We start from the raw sequence: 19,119 nt of genomic DNA on the forward strand, positions 1-19,119 counted from the left end.
CGGGAGTAATGCCAAGCAAACCAATTTGTTACGATTAAGTATATTGTTTAACCGTGGTATTTAATCTTTATGTGTAGTTTTCTTTGGAAAATAAAATTATTTAATGAAACTACTTTTATATCGAAAATAACTAAGTAATAAACATTGATTATTTGTCCTGTTTGGTTTTCCATCGGTGTTAAACTGTTGAAAGTCCTCCTTGAAATAACTCCATTCTTTAGCTTTTTGGATTGTAAATCCTCTATCCTTTAGCTCGCCAATTTGTCTAGTAGGTTAATATCATAAATTTTGAAAAAGTAAATCGCGTAATTTTATGTTTATCGATACGGTGTTTTAATTTGAAAGAGATGTAAATAGATTGTCGTTTCGGTTGTTAATCGATCATCTCCGTAAGACACGTAAACTTTCAGTCCGTTTACTGTATCTATCCGCTGTATAATGAATATCATTATTCTCAGAGAAAGCAACTCTAATCGGTATCGTTTGTACCGATAATTTTTACGAGTCGGCCTGGAATAAATACTATAGCAGTAAAGTAATTAACGTAACATATCCGGTTGGAAATAATGAATTACGTGCACATGTTTTCACTCTGAAGCCGTTATTGTACCTGGTGTAACTTGAAGTTTTAAAACTATTTTAAAAGCGCAACTTTGTATACTATTCTTAAAAATGCGTAAGGTGAGGCTTCTGTTTATTTCTGGTAATTAAATATTTCAATTACTTTAAGAAATTTCTAAATAAAGTTGGCCATATTTAGAACCGTTTGAGTGGGCGCGTATGACATACGGTTTTAACACGGTCCTTTGGATTTCTTTCGGTTTGTTGGCAGCCATCATAATTCAATATGCCGTCGAAAAATATTTCAGTTTTTACATATTTTTTATCCGAGTCTAATTTTTCTAATATGTTTTTTAAAAATTAAATGCGTAGTTAAAGCGCTATACTGTTACTTATAATTTTTTAACGTTTTAATAATACCCTGATTAAGAAATAAAAAAATGAATTCGAGATTTAATTCAATAGTATCGGTTAAACGATTAATTGTTATCGACACGATGAGATCGCGCTTGTCAGCAGCGGTTACAGCAGAGAGTAGTGGCGGGAACGTGTTTGTAAATTCACACACCGACACGCATTCGCATATATACTCCGTAATGTATTATGTGTTGGAGTGTATATCGTCAGCCGAAAGAAATATAACTCTCCCCACTCCCATCTGATTTAAGTGGGGAATTGTATCACCCGCTTCACAACTCCCAACGTTCAAATGACAACTAGCGCTTGCGTACTCTAGTGGATCGTATCTGAACTACGTGCACGTTGTACTTCGTTAATTTTTTCCCTTTTCTCCTTTTTTTTTGTTTCTTTTATAAAAAAAAATTATTTAATACTTATTAATTTACTTGTTACGATTAATTATATCGTTTTACCGCGGTTTTATTTTTTTATGTTTAGTTTTACGGAGTAAAATAAGATTATTTAATGAAACTTCTCAAAAGCTAATGTGTTTCTGTAACGGAAATAACTAAGTAATAAGCATCGTCCATTCGTGTGTTTTGTCATTTTAATTTTATCTTGAAAGAGTTATAATCCTTCGGGGTGGTAGCTCGCCAAATTGTTTCGAACGTTAATCTTTGTATACTTTGGTATAATTGTTCGCGTAATTTTATTTTTGTCGAGGCGATACTTGTATAATATGAATAAGATTTCAGTCGGTTTGTTTGATAAAGAATTATATAAATATTAATGGAATCTACTTTATTATAAATATATATTCCATTTTTCGAAAATACAAAGCAGGAGGTTATCGATTCGACCGATATATATAAAAAAAATAATAAAATACATTTTTTTTAAAATTACACCGAAAAGAAAAAAATAATTTTTCCACTACGCCCTTAATACAATCTTTGAAAAATTTCTTCTATTTCTTAACTTAGGTATATTTTGATGCATTAATCCGCTTGTGAAAAATAAATAAACAGATTTTTCCATTTAATCACTTAATATAAAAAATAAGGATACAGTGGATTCCGATTAATAAGACCACCGGTTATTCGGGGCAGCCGTGTACTCGGGGCATTTTTGTTAAAACAGAAACATATTGGTATAATTCATGTAAAATACGCTTGTTTAACGGTGCAAAATGCCGGTTATAAGGCCCACTAGCGCATTCGTTTCTTTGTTTTACTTCTAAAATATCGCAATTTTATTAGCGGTTTAAATCGCTTGACTGTTGTTTAGTGTTGAGGGCGGTAACTTCCTTCTATCACTGGTCTGCACAGTGTGTGGCCCCTCAGATGACGTCATGCAGTTATGACAAACAAATATGTTTATTTTCTTCATTGCGAGTCAATTGTTCATCGTGTATAATGCTGTTGTTATCGTTTTTCCGTAATTATTTTTAATTGTGGGTCTCTGTTACAAAATTTAACCCACCGGGTTGGTCTAGTGGTGAACGCGTCTTCCCAAATCAGCTGATTTGGAATTCGAGAGTTCCAGCGTTCGAGTCCTAGTAAAGCCTGTTATTTTTACACGGACTTGAATACTAGATCGTGGATACCGGTGTTCTTTGGCGGTTGGGTTTCAATTAACCACACATCTCAGGAACGGTCGAACTGAGACTGTACAAGACTACACTTCATTTACACTCATACATATCATCCTCATTCATCCTCTGAAGTATTATCTAAACGGTAGTTACCGGTGGCTAAACAGGAAAAAGAAGGGTCTCTGTTACAAACACATCGCGTTATGTGGATCGAATTACCGCGCTTTGTTGCACGAATATGTCTGGCGGTGACAAATTAAAACTTCGTGTTGAAGCAGGTAGACCACGATATTTTAACGGGTTAGAATGGAGAGTTTACAGCGCACTACTATTTTAATAAAAAGCCTGGATGACGAGTTTAATTTTTCGTGACCTGCTGAGCGCTTGCGACATCTAGTTACAGAAAATATCGAGAAAGATTTGCCTGTTTATTGATAACTGTGCTGTCCATCCTATAGTAGATTTACGAAACATTCAAATCGAGTTTTTGCCACCGAATACGAGTTTAATTAGACCGCTTGACATGGGAATAATAAAAAATAAAAAATTTATTTACTGAAGTAAACTAATAAGTTACATTAAAAAAATTGAAGAAAACACGTTGACTTCCTCGGCTACGGCTAAAGATATTAGTGCAAGTGTAAATTTGTTGTGGGCAATTCAGTTCGTAGCCGATAGTCGGGATGAAGTGAAAAGTAGAGCTATCAGAAATCGCTTTGCCAAAAGCGGTTTAGAAGTCAATGCCGTCGATGATACTGAAGCAATCGATGCCGATGATTATGTTATTTTGCAGTACCGAGTTCAAAATTTCGAAGAGTTTTCAAATACAGACGAAAAATACAATGCTATGATGAGAATGAAACCGGTGATGAAGAAATAATTCAAAACGTTACTCGTACTCGACAGCTTGACGAGATTGGAAAAGATGAAGACGAACCGGATGTCAAACCCGTATCTACACCAGGTGTAAAAAAATTAATTGACGGACTTCAGCAGTATTTTCTACAAGATGGCACTTAAGGAAGCCCGCTAGAAGAACTACGAGTCTGTGCGAAATTTCTAGAACGCCAAGTATTAAAAGGCAGACCACAAAATAATTGAATTTTTTCAAAAAGTTTAAATTAGTAATAAACATTAAAGTATTTTTTTATTTTACTGTTCGTAAATAGCATTCATTACTGTATTTTGTACCTCTATTTTGTTAATCGATCGTTTTGTTTTATTTATTTTGCTTTTTTTTTAAATTGTGTAACATTGCAAAAACTATTCAGTAATGCGTTGTACCAGAACAGTAGTTCTTTTTATACGTAATAGGCCTGATTTTTATATGTAGCTATGTAATGTAAAAGGATAGTAAATAATGTATTCAATTTTATTAGAAACGTACTGTACGGCGGAGTATTTACATTTTTATTATGTTGTAATTTATTACTTTTTTTTTTGTCTTCAGTCATTTGACTGGTTTGATGCAGCTCTCCAAGATTCCCTATCTAGTGCTAGTCGTTTCATTTCAGTATACCCTCTACATCCTACATCCCCAACAATTTGTTTTACATACTCCAAACGTGGCCTGCCTACACAATTTTTCCCTTCTACCTGTCCTTCCAATATTAAAGCGACTATTCCAGGATGCCTTAGTATGTGGCCTATAAGTCTGTCTCTTCTTTTAACTATATTTTTCCAAACGCTTCTTTCTTCATCTATTTGCCGCAATACCTCTTCATTTGTCACTTTATCCACCCGTCTGATTTTTAACATTCTCCTATAGCACCACATTTCAAAAGCTTCTAATTTTTTCTTCTCAGATACTCCGATCGTCCAAGTTTCACTTCCATATAAAGCGACACTCCAAACATACACTTTCAAAAATCTTTTCCTGACATTTAAATTAATTTTTGATGTAAACAAATTATATTTCTTACTGAAGGCTCGTTTAGCTTGTGCTATTCGGCATTTTATATCGCTCCTGCTTCGTCCATCTTTAGTAATTTTACTTCCCAAATAACAAAATTCTTCTACCTCCATAATCTTTTCTCCTCCTATTTTCACATTCAGCGGTCCATCTTTGTTATTTCTACTACATTTCATTACTTTTGTTTTGTTCTTGTTTATTTTCACGCGATAGTTCTTGCGTAGGACTTCATCTATGCCGTTCATTGCTTCTTCTAAATCCTTTTTACGGCTAGAATTACTATATAATCAGCAAATCGTAGCATCTTTATCTTTTCACCTTGTACTGTTACTCCGAATCTAAATTGTTCTTTAACATCATTAACTGCTAGTTCCATGTAAAGATTAAAAAGTAACGGAGATAGGGAACATCCTTGTCGGACTCCCTTTCTTATTACGGCTTCTTTCTTATGTTCTTCAATTGTTATTGTTGCTGTTTGGTTCCTGTACATGTTAGCAATTGTTCTTCTATCTCTGTATTTGAACCCTAATTTTTTTAAAATGCTGAACATTTTATTCCATTCTACGTTATCGAAAGCCTTTTCTAGGTCTATAAACGCCAAGTATGTCGGTTTGTTTTTCTTTAATCTTCCTTCTACTATTAATCTGAGGCCTAAAATTGCTTCCCTTGTCCCTATACTTTACCTGAAACCAAATTGGTCTTCTCCTAACACTTCTTCCACTCTCCTCTCAATTCTTCTGTATAAAATTCTAGTTAAGATTTTTGATGCATGACTAGTTGAACTAATTGTTCTATATTCGTCACATTTATCTGCCCCTGCTTTCTTTGGTATCATAACTATAACACTTTTTTTGAAGTCTGACGGAAATTCCCCTTTTTCATAAATATTACACACCAGTTTGTATAATCTATCAATCGCTTCCTCACCTGCACAGCGCAGTAAAATTACCAGAAAATTAAAAAAATTTATTACAACATAATTATTATTATGTTGTAATATTGTTCATTTAATCTGAATATTAGATATTAATTTCAGAATCGTAAATCGCTATTTCGAGTTTAATAATTAGAGTTTACCCGTAAACTGTATTTGTGTATATCTCCTCATTTTTCGTTAATATCGCTTAATAGGGGCATTTAGCCCCGGTCCCTAAGCGGTCTGATTATCCGGAATCTACTGTATATCGCAGAGAAAATAAGTATAAAAAAATAAATAGAAAAAATTACATTCGTTTCCCTTTTAGTAAAACATTTTTTTGATTCTGTAGATCTACAATTTTAAATAAAAATATTTACGGTATTTATTTATTTACTTCTAAATAGACTTTTATTGCTAAACGTGTCATTTAAATACGTTGTAAATTTAGTTATAGAATTTACGTCCTATATTATGATGAAATAATACACCTTTATATTGTTTCGTCGAAGTGTAAAGCTGTGATAGTCCGTATATGTTATATATGCTGCGTCATTACATGTATATATCACCCGTTTTATCGACTCGTCGATAAAGTTCTACGAACCGTGACCGTTCCCGCACGGTAACCGATACGTATCAAAACGGTCAGTAGTCGAACGATATCGATATTGTTTTTATATCATTTTATAAATACATTCTAGTATATCGATGTACTTGTAACCGCTTGACTTTTGTCGACCGCTTGGAATCGTCTGGCGAGAACGTATGGTATAGATTTGCGTGACTTGTTGCGTGTACTTTACGCTTTTTACGGATTGTAAATATGCTGCTATTAGAGTTTGCCAGTATAAATATTAATAAGGATAGTTATTAATAAAGTGATGTTTATGAATATATACCTGTGCGCGTTACCGTACTCTTTTATATGTTTGTATATGTGGAAAAAATAGAGTTTGGCCGTGACTTTGTTTATTAGTATCAACTAGATTCTTCTCGTTAGTGATTAATCTGTTATTATTTATTAGTTAGTGATAATAATAATATTATTATTTTTCGTTTGGAGGTCCCTGGTTCGAATCCCGGTCGGGTATGGCGTCTTTTCATATGCTAATTTAGCTCGTTTCCTATGGGCTAATGACCATACCTGTTGGTACCCGCTCTTAATAATATATATATTATTATGAAACTATTCTTATAATTATATTTTTGTTTATATTATTATAGATAACGTTTTCGATTTAGTTAATTTTTTTTACACGTCTTTCAAATTTAAACAAAACTTTTGTTCAAGCCTAGACTTTATCAAAACGTGTATTTCCTGTAAAATAATGAATAATGAAGACTTAAGGAACAAGTTATTACGAAAGATTAAACTTTGAAACAGATAAAAGTACGTATGACATTACGATTCTGTTTATCCGTTTCATTCATTTTATTTTTATTTTTGCGCCTATTCTGTTAAAATAAGGCAGAGAATTGTTGTAAGTCAAAATTTTAAGTCGAGCCTGTTATTAACATCGTTCGACCTGCTTCTGAGATGTTCGACGTTGAAAAACGTTTAAAAAAGACACCGGTAAAAGAGTTGCATAACTTTCATGCTTTATTCTTGACAGATTTTTATTCCGATACGCCGTAAGGTTTTAAATTTTGACTCGATTATACAATAATAAGAAAACAATTATGAAAAAGGTCAAAATGTTCAATATAAAATTTGGACCCCCTCTGATCAAATGACTTTTTACTTAAAAAATATAATTGAAAACATAAATTTAACTTTGGGTCCCGGCGAACCCCTTGACCGAATTAAGTTATCATCAAAGGTATACCGTATCTAGCGTCAAATCAAACATTTTTATACAAAACATTTCTGTCCAATTCGATCGACCACCCTCCTTGCGCGACACCTATTTCGTATAACATTTGTAACAGCCGCCACAACTTGAAAAAAACAGAAAAAGTCTCAGAAATTAAAAAAAATTAAAAGAATTGTAATGTTTAACTCGGGTCCCACACGATTCCCTTTTTTACATGCTTTTCTTTAACCAACATCGGTTCGACCGTGTGGTCTAATCTTGTAACCTTCAACTAATTTCCCGACGTCATACGATGATGAAATTTTACACAGCGATGTAAGCGGGGTGACGATACAGCATTCCGTTGTTAAATTCATAAATGTTTTATATAGAAAATTTATATATAAGTTTCGGAGATACAAGAGGAAGAAAGCTGAATCGATAAGATGTAGCCGATCTCCGTGGCGGAGTGGTAGCATCTCAGCTTTTTATCCGGAGGTTCCGGGTTCGAATCCCGGACAGACATGCCGTTTTTCGTACACTACAAATTTCCATCAGAATAACGACCGTAGCGGTTGATGTACGTAAAAAAAAAATGTAGCTATCGATTCGATTGATTTTGACTGTCGATTCAGTACTAGTAGATCAGGTGGCTGTTGGAAGCGGATTCTTTTCCACAAAATCGGATGGTGCGTGGGTTTGTGTGCACGTTTTTATTTTAACTGCTATTGGCGCAGAGCGGACCATAGGGTGCGCCGGGCGGCTGCACGTGGCGTACGAACTATTTGTACTTCTTTATACGAACGATTTATCTACAGTTTTATTTGTCTTAGGGTTAGAGCCGAGTTAAATTAACTCATGAAACGGCTAAAATTGTTCAGTATTTTGAAGCTTTTCGTCGTAAAGGTTTTTGTTGATGTTAGTACGCTAAATTCGTAAACGTTATTTAGTTACAGTCGGCAAAAACATTTAACATAAAACGTGTAACATTTTTAGGCCCGCCCCGCCTTTTTTCTAGTTTAATGTAACTAGTTTGTAGATTCATTTACCTTCTACAATTTATGAACGCTAATCATCTGATTTATTTATAAATAGCCGTGTCGTTTATAATTATGGAAACGAATTATACAGGTTATAATTTACAATAATACTTCATATAAATATTTTTTTTGTCCGCTAAATTATTAAAAGAAATTAAAGTAGAACCTTCCTACTCTTCATGAGTACTTCAAAATCTCTTCAGGAATAGATTTTATAACTTAAGAGAATTTAATTTATTCATATATGATTTCAGACTCGTTCTGTGGAGGAACTAAAATTTCATATAGATACGACTTCATAATTTAAAAAAAATTAAACATGTTTTTCTTAAGAAAAAATAAATAAATAACAAAAACCAAAAAAAAAAAAAAAATAAATAAATAATTCGTACAAAACCGTAATAAACAATCTTGTTTTAAAAAAAAATTACTTGCAAACGTTTTTTTTTATTTATGAATGACTAAAAAGAAAGGTGTGTGGTGTGGCGCCTTCTAGTCTCTTTTAAAAGTAATTTTCTTGAAAATAAAACTGTTTTTTACTTTTTAGTACGCATTGTGTTTTTATTTTTTGAAGAAAAGCATTAAAAATTTGTTTTACGATTTAAGTCATCGCATAATCTTGAAGCTCTTGCGTGGGAATGAAAATGTTTTTGCGTATGAAAAATGCCATCCTCGGCCTGGATTCGAATTGGATATCTTTGGGATGAATTACTGAGATTTTTACCGTTCCGTTACGGAGATCGATCGATTATTGTAGCTATTAAAAGTTTTATATATTAACGCCCCTTCATTCTTCTATTTATTTAAACGTACCGACCGGTGTTTAATTGTTGATTTAACTTTTTTTATGAAAATCTATCGGTAATTAATATCGTTATTTTTTTTAAATCGTTAATGTAACGCATAATGTTAGGTCGCTTAATTTTAGTAGCTTCCTTTTTTCCTCCCGAAACAGAAACGAAATGCAATGATGAATATATGATAATAGAAAGACGGCTTGAATAAAATTTACGTTTTCGTCGATATGGGATTCTATTTCAGCTTCTGTGAAATTTTAAGAAATTTTATTGATATTATTGCCAAAGTTTTTCGGAGTGCGTAGCATTTAATGTTTGAAAGTAAAACGTTTTTACAACGAGTTAAAAAATTATTATGTAAAACTTTGTGTATGGATACTGTGCATCGCAAAATATCATCGGCTAGCCGTACAGTTATTTAGTTTTTAATTTTTTTGTTTAAAAAAATAAAAGATTCGAATCTTAAAAAATTTACTTTATACGCCTTTATCATCGAGATTCTGCTGCTGTAGGTCAGGTCTGGGCCGGTATTTAGCGTAGGTGCACCGCGCGCTCGGCAAAGAAATATATTTTGCACACCCTTTCTTCTTCATCGCAAACCGACTGTCGAAGAAATTCGCGAATGAGATTATATACGAATTGTTTCCCACCTGTTTAGCCGAGAATGTGTTTTTAAATCGGCTCGTGATTGTCGAACGTAATTTTGTATCTCCGCTTTAACTTCGCCTGTTATTTAAGAAAACTGATTGCAAATTAATTACTTCCTATTGTAAGTTTATATTTATTATTAAAAAAATAATCGTAGGCAAATAAAAATAAGAACGCCGATTAAGGTAAAAATTAAACGGTCCAACGATACAACTAGAAAAAATTAAAATCAGTTTAAAGCTTCTTAGAAAGGTTTACGCAGTTACCGATGTCAGGTAACAGGAATGAATTCGTTCCCAAGATGTACTATAATATTATTTTTGGTATTTTAAAATGCGCCCTAAATGAGTAGCAGTGTTAATTCGGTCGTGTGTTTTGACTGTTTACTTATAAATCATGTCCGTAGATATGTACAACTTGTTCTTATCAGTTTTTCCTTAAAACTTAAAAAAAACGGCCTTACCGACCCGAACGGTTCTTTTAAGGTAGTTTTGTTGAAATTCAAATTTTCGGTTCTATTTTTAAGCGTTATCTATCGTAATTGTGATTCCGGTTTAATCGTGTTCTATGTAAGATAATTAAGTGATTCTGACGGGTTAAATTTTGAAAAATTATTGACGTTTATTTTGACGTTTCATTTATCAAAATAGGGTAAACCGTTTTCTTAAGATATCGACTATTTTATAGAATTTTGTCGAATAAAAATCTACGATAGTAAATTTTTGGAGCCGTTGCCATCTACGTACTCTAATAATTAAAAACAATCTCTAATAATCAATAAATAATTAAAAACAAACGTTATTTCCCGATCGGTATTAGAACGTATCAGGAACAGATAGAAGCGCGCTATTCCAAGGTTAAATAAAAAGCGACTGCCCGGATGGATTTGGAAAACTACGGTAAAACCGTCATCAGAGTAACATCACAACATACGTAATTAGTTATATAAAAATTAGATGCTATTCACGCATCTATTTTTCGTATCGATTACTTAAGATATAAACACGTAAATTAATATTAAGATAAATAAATGAAGATACCGTAGTAATTTGCAATTCAGAAGCGTTTCCGGGGGGGGGGGGACTAAAGACCGGGCTACCCTCGAACCTAAAGGTCAAGGGGAAAATTGACCACTCAGAAGCGGCGAGTCAATATGGCGAGAATCTGTAGAATCTTTTGCTTACGGGAGAAACTCTTACCGCATTGCCGTAGGAAGCTAACTCTGAATACGGCTGACCAGCGGCCAATTATTATAGCTCCAAGCTCTATAAAATGGTAGACAAGTAGTCGCTGACGTTCAGCGACCTAGGTGTGGCAGCGAATTGTTGCCTAGACGAAATAATTTTATTATCGATGTCATATGTATTTTTAGTAGTTGACGAGGTGCATCTACCCATTTTAGTAAATATATGACAAGTGAGCGGTTGGGACACGTAAGCCGGTGGTGTATGGCACCGCGCTTAGTCCGCTTACGCTGTTAGGTGAGCTATAAGAGCTATTTAGGACACCGGTAGCTCAGTAGCCGTTTGTGGCACAAATATTCGGTTATATGCTTTAGGGCGATCGAATGGGGTGGTGGCGAGAGAAATTCCACGCAAACCGATATATAAATTCAGAAGGTGGTAATGAGAATTATTTGAGCGCATATTTATTTTCCTTGTTTAACGGGTTATAGAAAATTTACGACTTCTAATATTTGTTATTTAAAAATTCATCGACAGAGTAATATTGTTCTGAAAGAAATTTTTTTAACCGTATTTTAATTAAATCGGTGGAAAGATATTTTAAACGATTCGGTAATTAATTAAATTAAGGTCTTATCTCGAAAACCGAAATACTATGTCGAGTTACACAAAAACAGTATTGTTGTCCGATTCTATGGAGGTGAATATTGTTATGTTTTAAGAATGCGCGACTATTCTTTTTAGCAAAGATTGCATATCTCTTAATTAAAAAAACTTCTTTCGTTAAAATTTCTACGACGCGTTTTATTTTCAATTTAGCACAGCGTTTCATACGAAATTGAAATAAAAGGGATGTTATTTCAATTTGTGCCCGTCATCTAAATTTATACCTGTTTGTGTCGAATAACGCGGGATCATCGTAACCTTTTTAATGAAACTTTAGGATTCGACTTAAATGAGTTGTAACCGGCCGTAGCAATTTAACAGGATTGAAATCTCAACGATGCGTTCTATTTCGTAACTTGAAATATTTACCGCATTCGCCCTCTGTTGAAAATAGATTTTTAGTATTCGTACCTTTCTCATTTTAGTCATTTTTTTTTTCATTTTTATATTCGCGGTGGATTTTAGTGAACATTATCAAGCGATGCAAAAAAAAGCCAGTAGAATTGTATACAACTATCGTAGAAATTTTTTTAAATTTCAAAAGCGGGTTTTTTTCCTGATACTCCCAGAGCAGTTTTTTTTTGTGATTTACAAGCAATAAGATTTAATAATCGATAGTAGAACAAATTAAGGGGGGAGGAAAAAGTAAACCGAATAAAATTTGTTGCAATTTTTGCGTGAAATATTTTTTTAGGAAATCGATTGAAGTTTCCCTTCCGAGTAATAAATCGAACTCATCACGATTCAGCTCCCCGATTTATAAACAAAAAAAAAAAGTTTTTAGATATTAATTTTCGGATATTTTAAATTTTTTCGTATGTTATTCAAAGTTTAATTTTGCTAAATAACTAATAAATTGTTATATGATAAAAAAAAACTTTTTACGGATAACCATATAACGGGTGTCCGAAAAAGAACGCCGCTGTTTTAAGTTAAATTTACTAAATTACATTTAGAATTACAAATGCGTTCATTTTATTACGTGAAAGTACAATGTAGTAAGTCTTCATATGTAACTCGTCGTTTACAGTCCTGGAGACATTAAACTGAAAATACACCTCGTTTCACACTCTGGTGAGCGTCTACAAGAATTGTTTCCGCAAGAGCAGCTGTTATTTTTTAGTCCAGGCGGTCGAGTGCGGGAATTTTTTTTTTAGCGTACATCGTCTTTTATGTAGTTCTAAAAGAAGAAATCCGTCGGCGTCAAATCGGGATTTCGCGATAGGAGCTTCTCCGTCTATCCTGACGTTGAGCGCACGCCGCACGACTTCTGCACTATGCGGAGGGACTCCATTCTGTTCGAAAATTAAGCCCTCTGTACTTTCGGTCTGCGAAAAAACAAAGCTGTCTAACGTATCTTAATACTGTACCGGTAATAGTCTCCAGGTGGAAAAAATGAACCGAAAATCCGATTACGCACACGATACAGACATTCATTGACGGATAGTTGCGAACGAATTTTGCCGAGTTGTGTGGATTTTCTTTACTCGATAATTATGGCGATTCACGACACCTCGAGCTCAGATTGTCGTCATCCGAAGATAAAAATGAGCCGCAGGCAGTTTTCATCCGCAGAAATGAAGTCTAACACTTTGTTACAAATCTTTGAGGGTTATCGTAAGGTTTAATTTCACGGAGTCGCTGCAATTTATAAGCGCAAAGTTTCAGTCGCTTACGAACAATAACGTGGACAGCGCTGTAAAGAACCCTTTGGTGGACGAATAACACTACGAATCGAATGTTTTGGACTTTGTCGGAAAGACGAATTTTTTTGCGTTTTTAGTACTCGTTTTAATCCTACCCAGTCAGTGTCCTTTCAGAACGCTTCCGGTTTCCAAAAGCTGTTCGCACCGCTTACGTATGCTTGTGTCACTCGGAAAATTTCCACGACAGATACGCGTATAATTTTTTTGTGTAGTGGTCATAGATTTTGTTTCTGCCGACCGATTCGCGCACCGGCGCTCTCTTGCGGAGACACCGTGCACCTGTGCAGACGCGCTTCCTGTTTCACGGAGAATGTGTGAAGTAAAACTTAATTATCCCTTCAAAAGTACGCGTAAAACGCTATCGATGCTTCAAAATACAAAAACAAAAATCGTTCTTGAAAATCCGGAGTTCTTTCCGGACAAGCGGTATTTCAGCCCGTATTTAAATGAACGGCATCTTTTCTGTTCAAAAACACGCATTTTTTTCTTAATATTTCCCCTTTTATTAAAAATTAAAATCGCTTATTTTATTTTCTAAAAGTAACGTTAGAGAACGCATAATAAATATTTATTTTTGAAATCTCAGATTTTCGCGCTTTTATTTAATGACTTCCAGGCGATTTAGCATATATTGTCTCCGATTTTTTTTTTCGTTAACTCGTTCATTCGTACTAACGCGATTAAGATGAATCGTTTGATAAATTACTTCGTAAAAATACACACACTTTTTACCTTAAGTTATTGGCGATAAATAAAAAACACTCAAACCGGATTTATTCGTGTAAAATATGTTGCGTTAACATTTTTGTTTGTTTCATTTCATATCGACAAGATTTTTTCGATTTCCTTTCTTTTTTACGTTTAGACTTTAAAAGAACAATCATCGACGTCGATAGAACTGTGTTTAAAAATATTTTATTATTTAACGTTAAATTGAGTTTATTCTGTTAACTTTTTAACTTTTCGTACGAATCCTTTAGCGACACTTTTGCATGCCGATATAAAACAAGTGGAAATAAAGTCAAAAGTATTATTCGCATTTGTTATTACTACTCGTATTTTGCATTTGATTTTATGAAAATCTGGTAAATATTTGAAGATTACCGCTGTCTAATGTAGATGTCTGATAATATATCGTTTTACAGTTTTCTTAGGTAGGTAGATGATATTATATGATTTTTTTTTATTGCGATCGCTGTCTAATATAAGTTTGATGTATCGTTGAACTTTTGTTTGCGAATCGATAAAAATGCATTTTATCCTAATTTCATTTGTACTTTTCTTAAAAGTGAAGCAAAATTTGTTAATTTAGTTAGCGTTCATTATTTACATTCGTATTTTTATGGATTTATTTCATCGTTTATATAAAGTTATGCGTATTATGTATGTTTAACAAATCTTTTAGAATATTGCTATTTAAATTAATGGCGGTTTATACGATCAAATTCATTTGTTACGTATTTTAATGGGACAACATTTTGTTAATGAAAAACAGTTTTCAGGCGTTCTTTTCACTGAATATATACTTAATAAAAAATATTTAAAAAATTAAGATAATGGACAGTAGTAATAACAGTACGTGTGAGAAAGACGTGTTTAGCGAGTACTACTGAAAATTTATCTTTGTGAAATAATTTATTTTGCCGAGATATATGCGGGTATTATTTGTAGAATCTTACATTATCCTAGTATTATTTCAAGAAGGGATACTTTTAATCGGTGTCGATTTTGTGAATAAGCTACATAACTTTCCTTAGCGATCATCACGCGCGAACAATAACTTAGCGTCACATGTAAACACTAACCTTCAACGTAATAAAAGCGATATGTTCGTTTGTTTCGAGAAGTATCATTTGCCGGAAACTCCTCTTTCACATGATATTTGACGTAAGATATATTTACGGTTTCTATAAGGTAAACGGATTGTAAATAAAGAATTAAAAAAAAAAGCAACTAAGTCGATGAACAAAAAATAAATCCGCTCTTGTTTTATCGGAAACATCTTTTAAATTAAAAATAAAAATTTTCTTTTCCGTTTCGTATGGGAAACGCGAGTTGTATATTTCTTTTGACAAAGCTTTGTTCGCACGGTGAAATAGAATGCGTCTAACGAAACGAGATTTTAACCGTTGAAAATGAAAGAGAATAGAAATTTTAAAAAGCCTATAAAAATTGGATAACTTTTCGTGGCTTCGCCGGGAAAGTTTGGAATATTTTATGTTTCCGGCGAGACTATCGAAGCTGGAGTCGCGGGGAATGAACGATGGATAGTCGAAAAGCGAAGTTTTTAAACTAATTTTTAGTATGGCGACCGGCCGTGCGAACCGCTAAGTAACCAAACCAAAACGATTTAATTTATAATGTTTTAAAAAAATGCGTTATTTAAAAAAGTATTTTTACCTCCACTCCTTTAAAAGAAGGGCTCGAATTAGATCAAACACCATCACGGTTTGATGTTTAGCTGCCTAAAGGGCTTTGTGAAAAAATTTATCTTCGAGTAAAATTTAAAGATACAAAGTCTACGAAATCCGTATCTCTCTACCTCCTTGACCGATCGTGAACTTTTGGAACGGCATCGACGCGTTATACACCGAAATCATTGCGCCAGATCTTAATCTGTTCATCCGGTCTGCAGAAACGGAGACTAACAAAACGTAAAAACTTCTTGGGCGGTTTTTCAACGCTAAATGTTGTGCTTTTTAGTCAGATGGAATCGTGTAACGTCAAGATCTGTCAAAACCCCGACGTGAAAAATTTGATTCGATCGGCATATTTTTCCTTATACGGTGTACAATATAACTATTCTGTTTAACCGTACACCCGAAAAAGTGAAACTTTTCTGACGTTTCAAGTGGCGTTTCTTACACCGGTTTTTTTGTGTGATTTACTCATCGGGTATGTATTTTATTTAAAAATATCGAGAGAATAATTAAAATTAAATTAAACATTTATCGTATGAAATATGTTTTTGAAATTTTGATCGTACATTCCTTTTCAGGAATAAATAAGATCCAGCGTTTCGTATAGGAAGACCTTCTCCGGGTATTTCTGTTTTATCAGGTGTACGATAAATCTGTTTATCTGATAAAATCTCTTTGTGCAATAAGAATTTGTTAATATTTTCCCGAGGTCTGAGATACCCTATTAATCTTTTCGTACGATTAATTTCTTATAATTAGGACAGATTATTTTAAAAGTTAATTTTTCTGGCGGTACGATAACTTGATACGATTTTTTCTTGGACTGCTTTCTGTCATTTTTTTAATCGTTTTTTACACGTACGTTTGAAACTTTTTATTATTTTTTATCTCGTTTGGAAATAAAAGTACGGAATAGCGGTTAGCCGATTTCATAAATAATTCTACGCATACTTAAACGTTACTTCCTTCCTTTATGCTACCGTTCGTGCAGCCTGCTTTATCGTTAACTATATATGTACACGGTGCATGTCGGCATAAGGGCGCATTAAGAATATAAAGACCTTAAGGACGTAGTTAATTTACTTGTCATTCTTTTAATAATTGTCGTATTAATAATGTTGTTAGCGTACGAATTAATTATCGAGAAATAACCCTACGGTTACGCCGGAATAAATTAAAAATTTTATATATAATAACGCTTATTATTTATATATAAAAAGTACGGCAAGCGGTACCTGTATTGCCAAATAAGTAAAAAAAATACTGCGGTGTAATCTCTTAATTTTAATTTTTAAGAAAAAAACCGAACGGTATTATAATTTTTAATTTTTCTATTTAAATTAATTATTCGCGATGTCCTACCCGACCAAACGGCATTTGTACCTGTCTGCGTCCCCCTTAGCTTAGCACCGGAATATACCGATCATTAGCGGAAAATCCCGATTCGTTAGTGCACGTCTCGTGATGGTCAGGTGTATATCTATCGTAATATGTATGGAAGTTTTGGCAGAAAATTTAGTATTGTTTAACCGGATCCGAATTTTCGGTATAAAATCGCAATTATCTAGAAAACGGTCTGTCGTAGCGCTCTGAAATATATTTTCGATCCCCCTCAGCGATTCCCATCCTCGCTCCCAGTGATCCGTCGGATGATAATATTTTTTCAAGCGCCCTCGAGGCCCTGTTCAGAAATGGGGGAGGGACGCGATGGAGGTGCCACCGTAATATCTCGGCAACCGCTCGTCCGATTTTCACGATTCAAAGGGCGTATGTATCAGCAGGTCGAGCGCTAACTGTTTAACGCATCGGGTACACTCTTGATCGACCGGATCTTGATTATACGGAAATTAAATCGTTTATCCCTATGTTTTGATTGCATTCATCCGACGTAAGACCTACCGATCCGATGTTTCGCTAAATACGGTCAAACCTGTGCGCTAGCGCAACTATAAAGTATAAATTTATAAAAACTAAAAGTAAAATATAAAATATATGTAAAAAAATGTTTAAAACACCGCTATTAAATTAAACGCGCTAAAATGTAAAAAATAATTTTAGGACGGTATTTCGGAATGGATTTGACAAGCTTTGATTTGATGGTGATATATAAGATTATGTAAAAGTCAGCTTCAAATTAAAAATTTGATGTTTTTGCCAATTTTTTCAAGTGCGTGATGAATGGCCTAAAGAGTGGAATGCCGCATAATCTTACATAATCACCGACAAAACTTGTTCTCAAATCTATTCTGAGATACCGTCCGAAACTTATTTTTTACATTTTACTGCGTTCAATTTAAGAGGCGTGCCTGAAACTAGAAATTTATTATTTTGTATATGAAATTTTACGTCGTTAAAGCATCTTAAATATTCTTCTAATATCGTCCCCTCTTAAGGGAGGAAACATTTTGAAACTCCTTTTAAAAAAACTTTCTTAATTTACGATAATAAAATACGTTTACATATTTTATTAAATTTTAATTTATAAATTTATACGTCAGTTGTTTAATCGTAAGTTCATACAACATACCCGCCGCGTCGGGTCGCTCTAGCGGTTAACTCGTCGTCGCAAATCGGCTGATTTCGAATTCGAGAGTTCTTAGGTTCAAATCCTAGTAAACCCTGTTATACTTTTATACGGATTTGAATACTAGATCGTGGATACCGGTGTTCTTTGGCGGTCGGGTTTCAATTAACCACACATCTCAGGAACGGTCGAACTGAGACTGTACAAGGCTACACTTCATTTACATTCCTACATGTCATCCCCGTTCATCCTCTGAAGTAATACCTTAAAGTGTTCCCGGAGACCGAGTAGAAAAATAAAAATGTTGTTACGACCTGTAAGTATGTTTAAACGTAAAGATTAGCGGTAATAAAATACGATTATTAATGATTTTTATTCGTCTTTGTGCGTGCGGAAGTCGGCGTGAGAAATCGTTCTTCTTAGAGAGTCGCATTTTTCGTGTATTATTAATATTTTTAACTTTTTAATTAATTTCAACGAAATTTTTAGAATTTTATTGAAAGCGGTTTCTATAAAATTTAAAATAAACTATTTTATATCCGTTAATCGGACGACAGTGTTAAATTATTTCGATCGAATTGTGTAACCTAACGATTATTATTTTTTAGTTAAATTCGTCTCCGATCGACATAAGATGAAAAATTTTATTTAAATTAATTCGATTCCTTATCTCGTGTAAAATAATAAATTATTATAACGGTAGCATTTTAATTGCAGTTTATATGTAATACTACATTAATTTGGCGCTTACACTTTTTGTACGGTGGTGTTGTGTACAAGAAGGGAGATGTTACCTGAATTGTCGGTGTAATGTGACTGTGTATATAGTAATTTTTAGCGGAAATTTCTTCTGCTTTTCGGTATAGCGAATTGTAATATATATGTTATGTTCCGCATAACATGACCACTACTGCGACCACTACAAAGTTTTTTTCTGCAGAAAATTTAAAGCGGCT

At 33.6% G+C, this 19,119-nt stretch overlaps 1 protein-coding gene across 1 annotated transcript in view; it reads left to right on the plus strand.

Annotated features, from left to right (window-relative positions):
- The window catches only part of bs (serum response factor blistered), a 339,616-nt gene that overhangs the window by 74,117 nt on the left and 246,380 nt on the right, over positions 1–19,119 (plus strand). The gene's annotated exons all lie outside the window — the stretch shown is intronic.

Source organism: Lycorma delicatula, chromosome 7 (assembly GCF_047948215.1).
Source record: "Lycorma delicatula isolate Av1 chromosome 7, ASM4794821v1, whole genome shotgun sequence".
NCBI classification, from domain to species: Eukaryota; Metazoa; Arthropoda; class Insecta; order Hemiptera; family Fulgoridae; genus Lycorma; species Lycorma delicatula.